Genomic DNA, 9,161 nt, shown 5'->3' on the forward strand with positions numbered 1-9,161 from the left:
CAGAAGTCAAAAGGGAGTACAGATTGACTGTATTAGTATGACGCTCAGTTTAAGATGAAAAATAAAAGGCCGGAGTGTGTGACGTTTCGAGAATGGTTCTTCATCAGAAAGATTCAGAGAGAAGGAAAAGAAGAGACTAAGAAAAGCACGTGTGTGGTTACATAGCTGAAACGTATATACATTTATGTATACATACATACATACATACACATATATATATATATACATACATATATATATATATACATACATATATATATATATACATACATATATATATAATATATATATATATAATATATATATATATATATATAATATATATATACACACATATGTATGTATGTGTGTATATATGTATATACTCGTGTATATATATATATGCATATATGCATTAACATATATGTACATATACGTGTTTATGTTTGGTGTTATTACTGGTGGCAATTAATCTCAAGATTAAACCTAAGAAACAGAGCAGTGGGAAATGAAAACGATGGGTCCCAATTTCATGATTGCCATTGAGTATTTCCTCAATCAATTGATTGACATTCATTGTAATATTTACTGAGGTGAAGGCGGTGCGCCGGCAGAATTCTTTGCATGCCGGGCGAAAATGCTTAGCAGTATATCGTTTGTCTTTTACGCTCTGAGGTCAAATTCCGCTGCGATTCAATTTGCTTTTCATCATTTCGGGGTCGATTAAATAAGTACCAGTTGAACACCAGCATCTATGTAAACGACTTATCCCACCCTCGAATTGCTGGCCTTATGCCAAAATTTGAAATCAATATAGCGAGAGTCATTACTGGGAAAAGGAAAAAAAAATCAAAGAGAATAAAAAAGAGAAATGCATTTAATTTATAATTATAAATATGCACTTAATTAATCATAAATTGCGAGTGACTGTGAAAGCAAGTAAATCGATTAAACTATTTAATCTAGGAATGATATACTAAAAATTGTTATTTAAAATGTGTCATATCGTAGCTCTAGAATAGTATAACAAGGGCGTAGAAGTTTTTAAAATAATATACTTCCTTATATATTTTTGTAAAGGATAAATTTTCAATATCTCTAAATACTTATTCATAAAAATAAATTGAATGAATCTTAAACAGACATATACACAAACATTACAATGTACTCATCTTTGATAAGGTCATTATTGCTCTGTATAACTAGATATAATACGCTCGATAAGATAATGAAACGTACTTTCCTCAGTTTGGGATAAGAAATGCGTGCCCTTAATGCTCTACCAGCAACGATATGTTCAACCGTTCTTTACAATATGTTCAATTTTTCTTTATGAAGATTGAGATCGGAAGATACATTGATTTTTGAGATCCAAGTGATAGTAATACCAGTGTATTTGAATGGATTCCTGTTTCATCTGCGCAGCATGACCACGGACGCATGGCTGAAACGAGTAAAAGAGTATAAAACTTATACATACGTGCAGGCGTGGCTATGTGGTAAGAAGCTGGCTTCACAACTACACTGTTTGGGGTTCAGTACTACTGCGTGGCATCTTGAGCTAGTGTTTTCTATTAGCGTGTGTGTGTGTGTGTGTGTATGTAAGCATGTGTGTGCGTGCGTTTTTGTGTTTGTCTCCCCCAACGACTGCAGGTAAACCAGTGCTGATGTGTATACATCCCCGTAACTTAGCGGATCAGCAAGAGACACCAACAGAATAAGCAGCAGGCTTTAAAAATACTAGGGTCAATACATTCGACTAAAAATCCTTCGAAGTCGTCCCCCAGCGTGCCAGACTGAAAGAATAAACAATAAATATTGAAAATACATATCAATAATGTGTTAGAAAAAGAGAGAGGAAAATTATATAACAAGAAAATTACATAACGTGGAAGACTTGAAATACTTTGCTTTCTTTTATATGTCTGTTTGTAAAGAATAAATTTTCAATATCTCTAAATACTAATTCATAAAAATTAATTAAATGAATATCTACCAGACATATACACATATACTACAATCTATTCAACGTTGATAAGCTCATTATTGCTTTGTATAACTAAACATTATGTGCTCGATGAGATAATCAAATGTACTTTCTTCAGTTTTGGATAAGAAATACGTGCTCTTAATAAAGCGATTGCTAACAAACCTGAGTAAACTTCTCTTCACAGTGAACCGAACTATGTAACTAAATAAATGCATGCACATGCTTCTAGTCAACGATGCATAGTTTGTCTAACGAATTGTAAGCGTACGTTTATAGAAGTACTTTCTTGGCCAAGTAGTTTAGCAGTTTCCATCTACTTACCAGTTCTACAAGATAATGAATGAAAACTTGTCATAATTGGTTTTTTTGCCTGAAGTTCCATCGCTGTAAATACACACACACACACACACACACACACACACACACACACACACACACACATTTATATATATTCCATCTTATACTTGTGTATGTGTAAGAAAGTATATATAATTCTATCTCTATTATCCGGTATGTATTGATATATATGTGTTAATAGCATTTAAATTGCGATTCTAAGTATTTAAGATGGTGGGATGACCACTCAACTTTTTATGAATATACAAGCAAAACTCCCCCCGTCCAATGGACGTTGCTGAGTTGTCAAACATTTAAACCAAATTTTCTCAAAACAACTTGTCCGACCGTCCCATAGGCCTCCCTTTGAGAAACACTGATTTAACCTAGATTTGAGACACCAGCAAAAGAAGAAATAAAGATAGACTTTTTTTTCTATTCCAAAGAAAAACGATTTTATTAACTTTATCGATCGCATTCTCACTTGGAATCGATTTTTGTAATTTTTTCAAGACTTATACACGCTCTGATACCGTCAGAATCTACATATCAAATTTGGGCGCCATCGGATGGAGGATGCCCGAGATCCTAGAAGACACACACACACACACAGAATGGATTTTATATAATAGATACTTCTTAAGAACAGAAAAAACCACTACAATATAATTTCCTTTGTTTTATTCTCCACTTGTCGTGTATTTAAAACCACTCCAATCTGGGTTAGACATTTTGGAATTTTTATTTTATATATGGGAGAAATGGGCCAGAGAATTATTTTATTACAAAGACCGATTTTCTTCAATACAGGTTGGGTAATATTGGGTGGTCTAATTTAAGTCCAATTATTTACTATGATTTATACCCGATACATTTTTGTTGTTGTATAATTCTAGGTTAGCACTGACCAAACAGGCTTATGACATGCAAGTTGTTGGCCGAAATGGACGATGTGTATACCACGTAGGCCACATGAATGTCTGCCTTCAAACAGCAGTTTATCAGAACTGCAAACCTGAAGTATAATAACCACAGATAAGTGTCTGATATGGGTATTAGACTCCTTCGGTTGCTCAATGAAATCTTTGGAGTAGAAAACATAGTTCTTGGGGAGAGGGGAAGAAATCTTGAAGTTGACAAAAATGTGTCATGCAACCTTTTCAGGAGAGCCATGAGAGATTTATAAAAATCTTGTTTGTCACAAATGATTCAGGCATTGAAATAATGCTAGTCAGTGACACCCAGCATTTAATAAAGGATGCAAGTGTACCTAAAGGCATTCGCCCACTCAAGAATAAAGTGAAAATTTTCTCGTCATTTCCTTTTCTCAAGAATGTCTAGTCAGTGTTACATCTGTAATAGAATTCGCATCAGATTATAAATTTCACTTAAAAACGCTTTTGCAGAAGAGAAATTTAAAGAAATAATTACATTCAAGAAAAACTACCGCTAACAAGTAAATCATATCATCGTTAAGAGAGAGTTGCAGTTACGCCGTAAGTGAATCGTGTCACTCTCTGTTCATTGGTTTTTTCCGGAGTTCTCTACTATTGCTGTTTTATAATGCCTTCAACAGTCTGATGGCTACATTCCATTTCATTCCTTTAACGGATTTTCCCATGTACTATACACAATACATTTAATATTTTTTCTCGTGTGCATATATATCATAGTCACTGGTTTACACTGCACGTTAGTTTTCCTTATAGTTTCTCTCGTTGTGTTTTAATGCTTTAATTCAGAATTCGATATAGTAAACAAATACGCTACTGTTGTTACTAATACTATCATTATTGATTTTATTCATAGATCCGCCCATTTCCACTTACAAGGGAAGCTCTAAAGCTGTGAATCTCTAATCAATTTCAATCGATGAGCGAAACTAAATTACGTAAGTACCAGAATCTGTTCGTATCTTTTGTGAGTCTAAGCTCTTCCACATTCTTCTACTCTATCTCCATTTACGTCTCTCTCTCTCTGTCTGTCTCTGTCTGTCTGTCTCTCTCTCTGTCTCTGTCTCTCTCTTTCTCTCTCCCTCCCCCTTCCTTCCTTACTCTCTCTTCAGCACCTTCTCTCATATACATATATGTGTATGAGAGAAGAGTGCCGAGTATATATATATATATATAATATATGTACACACACACACACACACACACACACCACACACACACACACGTGTGCATGCACATATCGTTAGTGGTAAAATCTGATGCAGTGTAAGGTTAACAGTAGGAATATACACATTGAAAGAAGGCGGAGTTATGAGGTCTATGGTTGTAATAAAAGCCGTTGATTTAGCGTAGTAATACAAGTCCTGGTGATGATCCTATCAAAAATCGAACGGAGGAATTAAAAACATTTGTTCTCAGGAAATGTCCATATTCAAGAATTGAGTAAGAGAAATAACTCATTAATATCAAAGTGAAGGAGGGTTTTTTAATTCAGGATTTCTCAATAACAATCGTATAAAAACTGTTTCAAGTTGTGTGAAGGTAAAAACATGAGCGGTTTGTAATGAATATTAAAGAAAACTAGTGTACTTTTGTTAAAGTAGAAATAGGTAACGAGTAATTTTACCGTTGTTTGTGATGTAGGTGCAGCACAAGTAATTTTGAGTAAAAATGGAGTAGTTGTCACCACAATGCTTGTGTGATTCTTCAATTTACCGATCATCGAAGAATAGAAAATAAAGTTGATCTCGGCAGGATTTGAACTCCGAGGTAAACAGTCGGAACGAAGATTGCGAAAAACTTTTTCTGACACCCTAATGATTCAACCAATAGACAGCCCCAATGAAAAAATTAAATAATGGCATAAAATTTTGGAAGAATTGTCAAACTTCTGAAAAGCAGGACAAAGGTTGATTCTACTAAAATTTCGGTGAGCTAAATCATAAAGAAATTAGCGTTTGTTTTGTGAGATGTAAGCACTGAACATTAACAATACTTTTAATTTAACAATTAAACGTACATAACATTTTTCACCTTGCAATTCCTCGCAGAGAAGGCTTCTCACTTCAGCGTGAGCGATTACTGAATCAGCACGCTATACAGGATCGTTTTTTTCTTGCACTTATCCAAGCATGAAAGTGGAAGTAGCTCACGAATAATTTTTATATCATTCCATAAATTTTATTTATATATATATATATATATACACACATGCATATATAGGTACAGGACATCACCAACAGTGCAAATAACATGAAATACGTAAACAAATGTGTTAAATACGTAAGCAACGAGAAAAAAATAAATGGAAAACAGGACAAATAAACACAGATAAAGGACCTTTCATCAGTTGTCGGCTGTCTATCTACTCCCCATTTCGAGCATGTGTATCTGTGATCATACTCAAAAACATGTGTGTGTGTATATATATATATATATATATATATATATATATATATTATTTATTTCTATATGTGCATATATGTATATGTATGTATATATATATATATATATGTATATATATATATGTGTATGTATGTGCAATATGCGTATTCACACGCACACAGTCTACGTAATAAATTTTCTCTTTGCAGTTGTTACTCATAAACACTTCTTGTTGCAGCTTTCAACGTGTAATTTCTATAAACTGATAAGATATGAGTGAATGAGAAATCACATACGCACACATCAATCACACATCAATTTTATGTAGCAGCACAGAAATACATTGTCGAGTTGCTTGTAAGAGAGTGAAATATTTGTCATAGAACATGGTTTGGGAGTGGGGTCTTTAACTGATACGTTGCCTGTAAGTTGAATTATTTTCGTTTGATTAGAATGGCGACTGGAAATTTTGTGTTTAATGAAGGAAGTATTGTTGAATATGATGTTTTATGGCCGTCTAATTGAATAAGCACACGTGTTTGGTCAGTGACTAGGAAAAACGACAGGGACTGATGCCAAGTGTAGGTTTCTATAGAAGAGTGAACAGGCTTTAAAGAACAAAGTGCAATTTCGTAAAAGGGAAGAAACAGGGAAATGGTAAAACGATGGGTCCCAATTTCATGATTGCCATTGAATATTTCCTCAATCAAGCGAATGACATTCATTGTAATATTTACTGAGGTGAAGGCGGTGAGCTGGTGGAATCGTTAGCACGCCGGGCAAAATGTTTAGTAGCTTAAAATCCGACTTTACGCTGTGAGTTCAAATTCCGCTTTGGTTGATTTTGTCTTTCGGAGTTAATAAAATAAGTACCCGTTGTGTGCTGGGGTCGATGTAATCGACTTATCTCTTCCTTGAACTTGCTGACCTTATGCCAAAATTTGAAACCAATATTTACTGAGACAAAGGCGGTGTGCTGGCGGAATCGTTTAAGCGCCGAGAAAATTGCTTAGCGATATTTTGTCCGTTATTACGATCTTAGTTCAAATTCCGCCGAGGCTGACTTTGCCTTTTATCCTTTTCGTGTCGATAAAATAAGAATCAGTTGCTGACTTTGTACCAAAATTTGAAATCAATACTTACTGAGATGAGAGAGATCAAGAACTGTGGCCACTTGAGTAAGATACAGCAAGCAGCAGAAACTACTTCCTCAACAGTTATTGTAAGGCTGAAAAATTTCTAGTATCTGAGAAAAATATGTATATAAATTTGAAAACTCAGGTATTCGTATATCTGTTATCGTTGGTTTACAATATGATAGTTTAGTCTTTTAAATTTCAGAAGACTCTTGGCATAATTAACTATTTAGATAACCTTTTAAAATACCTAACAGCGAGAGTATCAGAGTCTTGGCATAAATAATTATTTAGATAACCTTTTAACGTATCTAACAGCGAAAATAGAAACAGTCGTAGTTGCAATATTCTATATTTTAGAGAAGGTGAAGTGGATGTTTATAACATCAGCCTTTCAGAAAAGCATTATCGGCGTAACTGAGAAGTTTACACACACACACACACATATATATACACACACACACACACACACACACACACACACACACACACACACACACACACACACACACACACACACAGAGTATGTATGTATGTATGTATGTATGTATGCATTATGTATGTGTGTATGTAATTTATTTATTTCTCTGGGCCATACTCACTCGTCATTGAAGATCACGTAACTCTACACACAGCGACAAGCGGTTGGTCCGACTCGTTTGGTTAAACTTTTGCAGGAAGCACCTTACCTCAACTGACCAACCATTTTGGGGTGCTACAGATCGTGGTGTATAACACAAAAGAAATAATGAAGATGAAGTGAATTCTCAAACATGCTAAAGCCACCGTTGTTGTCAGTCTGACATGTTCCACATGTGTTTGACCTGGATTTTCACACCTGTGGAAGGTCGCCTCTTTGCTTCCTATACTTTTGATAAACGACAGATTTGATCCATCAAAATACCGACCTATTTAATTACTCAGCTTTATCATTAAAGTAATGGAATCAGTAGTTCACTAAATATTGTAAGGGCATCTAAATAATCAGTAAATGGATTTCTCCAATTCAATGATGATTTCGTTGTTCAATCAATTCAATGAGCAACAGAGTAGCCAACCATCTTACTAGTGTAGTGTACTATTTACGTAACCTTATGGTAAAATTGCTATGACACAGCGTTTGACTAGCCCTCTACTTTTGAATTACAGCTACAATATGTCCGATGCGCTTCTGCACCGTTTTCGTCTTCCCAATTTTACTCACTTGTTTCGAGTAGAGGAACGTTAACTAGTACTTAACTAAAATACCAAGCAGTGAGATCGAATGCGCAAACCTCGCAGTGGCTAAGTAAACTTTCGGCCATGCTGTAACTACGACTAAATCACCTGAACCAAACATAGCGGTGGATCTTACGACTGTTCTTTCCGAGACATGGAACAAGAGGACTCGGGTTGAGATGCAACGAAAACTTACAAGTAAACTGGACAAAGAAAGACAGCCAACCATTTAAAAATTTTAAATCCGAAACATGCTGGATTGGGCACATATATACTGAACAAATGTTTCACAAAGCGTACTTGATCAACTCAATCTAGTTTAAAGAGGAATGCGCTGAGGAAATTTGCAGAAAAACTCAGAATCAGCAGCTTAGAACACGGGAGACAGGGTACTAAAACAACAATTCTCTACAAAATTCACATAAACCACATTCTGTCCAAACGCAGAGCATTGCTACCGAGGCAATATGAAGGACGTCTTTTAACAAATAAGAAAGACTAATACAGTCATGCACGCTTCCGGAGTCCTTTTCGTCAATCAGAATTTAGAGCAAACTTTCAAAACTGAAGGACGAATTTTTTAAAGGACGAATGCACAAACACATGTTGTCACTTTTGCTATCGAAAGTGTGGTGAATCAATTACTGGTCCATTGGGAACTTGTAACGAGGGACGTTATTATTCATAGATGCTTGAAGGACGCTATTATTCATAAATGCATAAGTGCTAAGTTTATATTACAGACATACTTTTGCAGCAGTAATAACCGTAGTGCTACAATTATTGATTTGTAGAATTTTGTGACACAGTGATTGATAAAGATGCGACGCAGACATAGGTGGAAGATATTGGTGGATGAAACATGAAATTTTGATTTTCGATACTTGGTATACAACATCAGTACACCTAAATAAGGTACGATTATCAAAGTGCCTTATTCCGAATCCATTCCAAATTCTTAGCTTTGTAACTAGAAGCAAAAATTCTAAATAGTTCGTAGATTGGCCTAACTGTAGGTGATTGTGAGATGAAGTAGAACATTTTCGTATACGTAAACACTGTAATAGTAGCAGTAATGTAATGATATGTTGGATAATTATATTTTAATTTACAAGAAATAATGTAGAGTTTAGTTGGTTAAGGATGAGTCTTTGGACTTGACCA

The 9,161-nt window shown here is 34.9% G+C and overlaps 1 long non-coding RNA gene across 1 annotated transcript in view; it reads left to right on the plus strand.

Annotated features, from left to right (window-relative positions):
* The window catches only part of LOC115221389, a 93,911-nt gene extending 85,391 nt beyond the window's left edge, over window positions 1-8,520 (plus strand). Inside the window, exons 4-5 of the long non-coding RNA XR_005002856.1 lie at window positions 4,115-4,196; window positions 7,929-8,520. This is a non-coding gene — a long non-coding RNA (uncharacterized LOC115221389). The remainder of the gene's footprint in view (window positions 1-4,114; window positions 4,197-7,928) is intronic.
* Window positions 8,521-9,161: the final 641 nt, after the last annotated feature.

The sequence above is a fragment of the Octopus sinensis genome, linkage group LG18, assembly GCF_006345805.1.
Source record: "Octopus sinensis linkage group LG18, ASM634580v1, whole genome shotgun sequence".
NCBI lineage: Eukaryota > Metazoa > Mollusca > Cephalopoda > Octopoda > Octopodidae > Octopus > Octopus sinensis.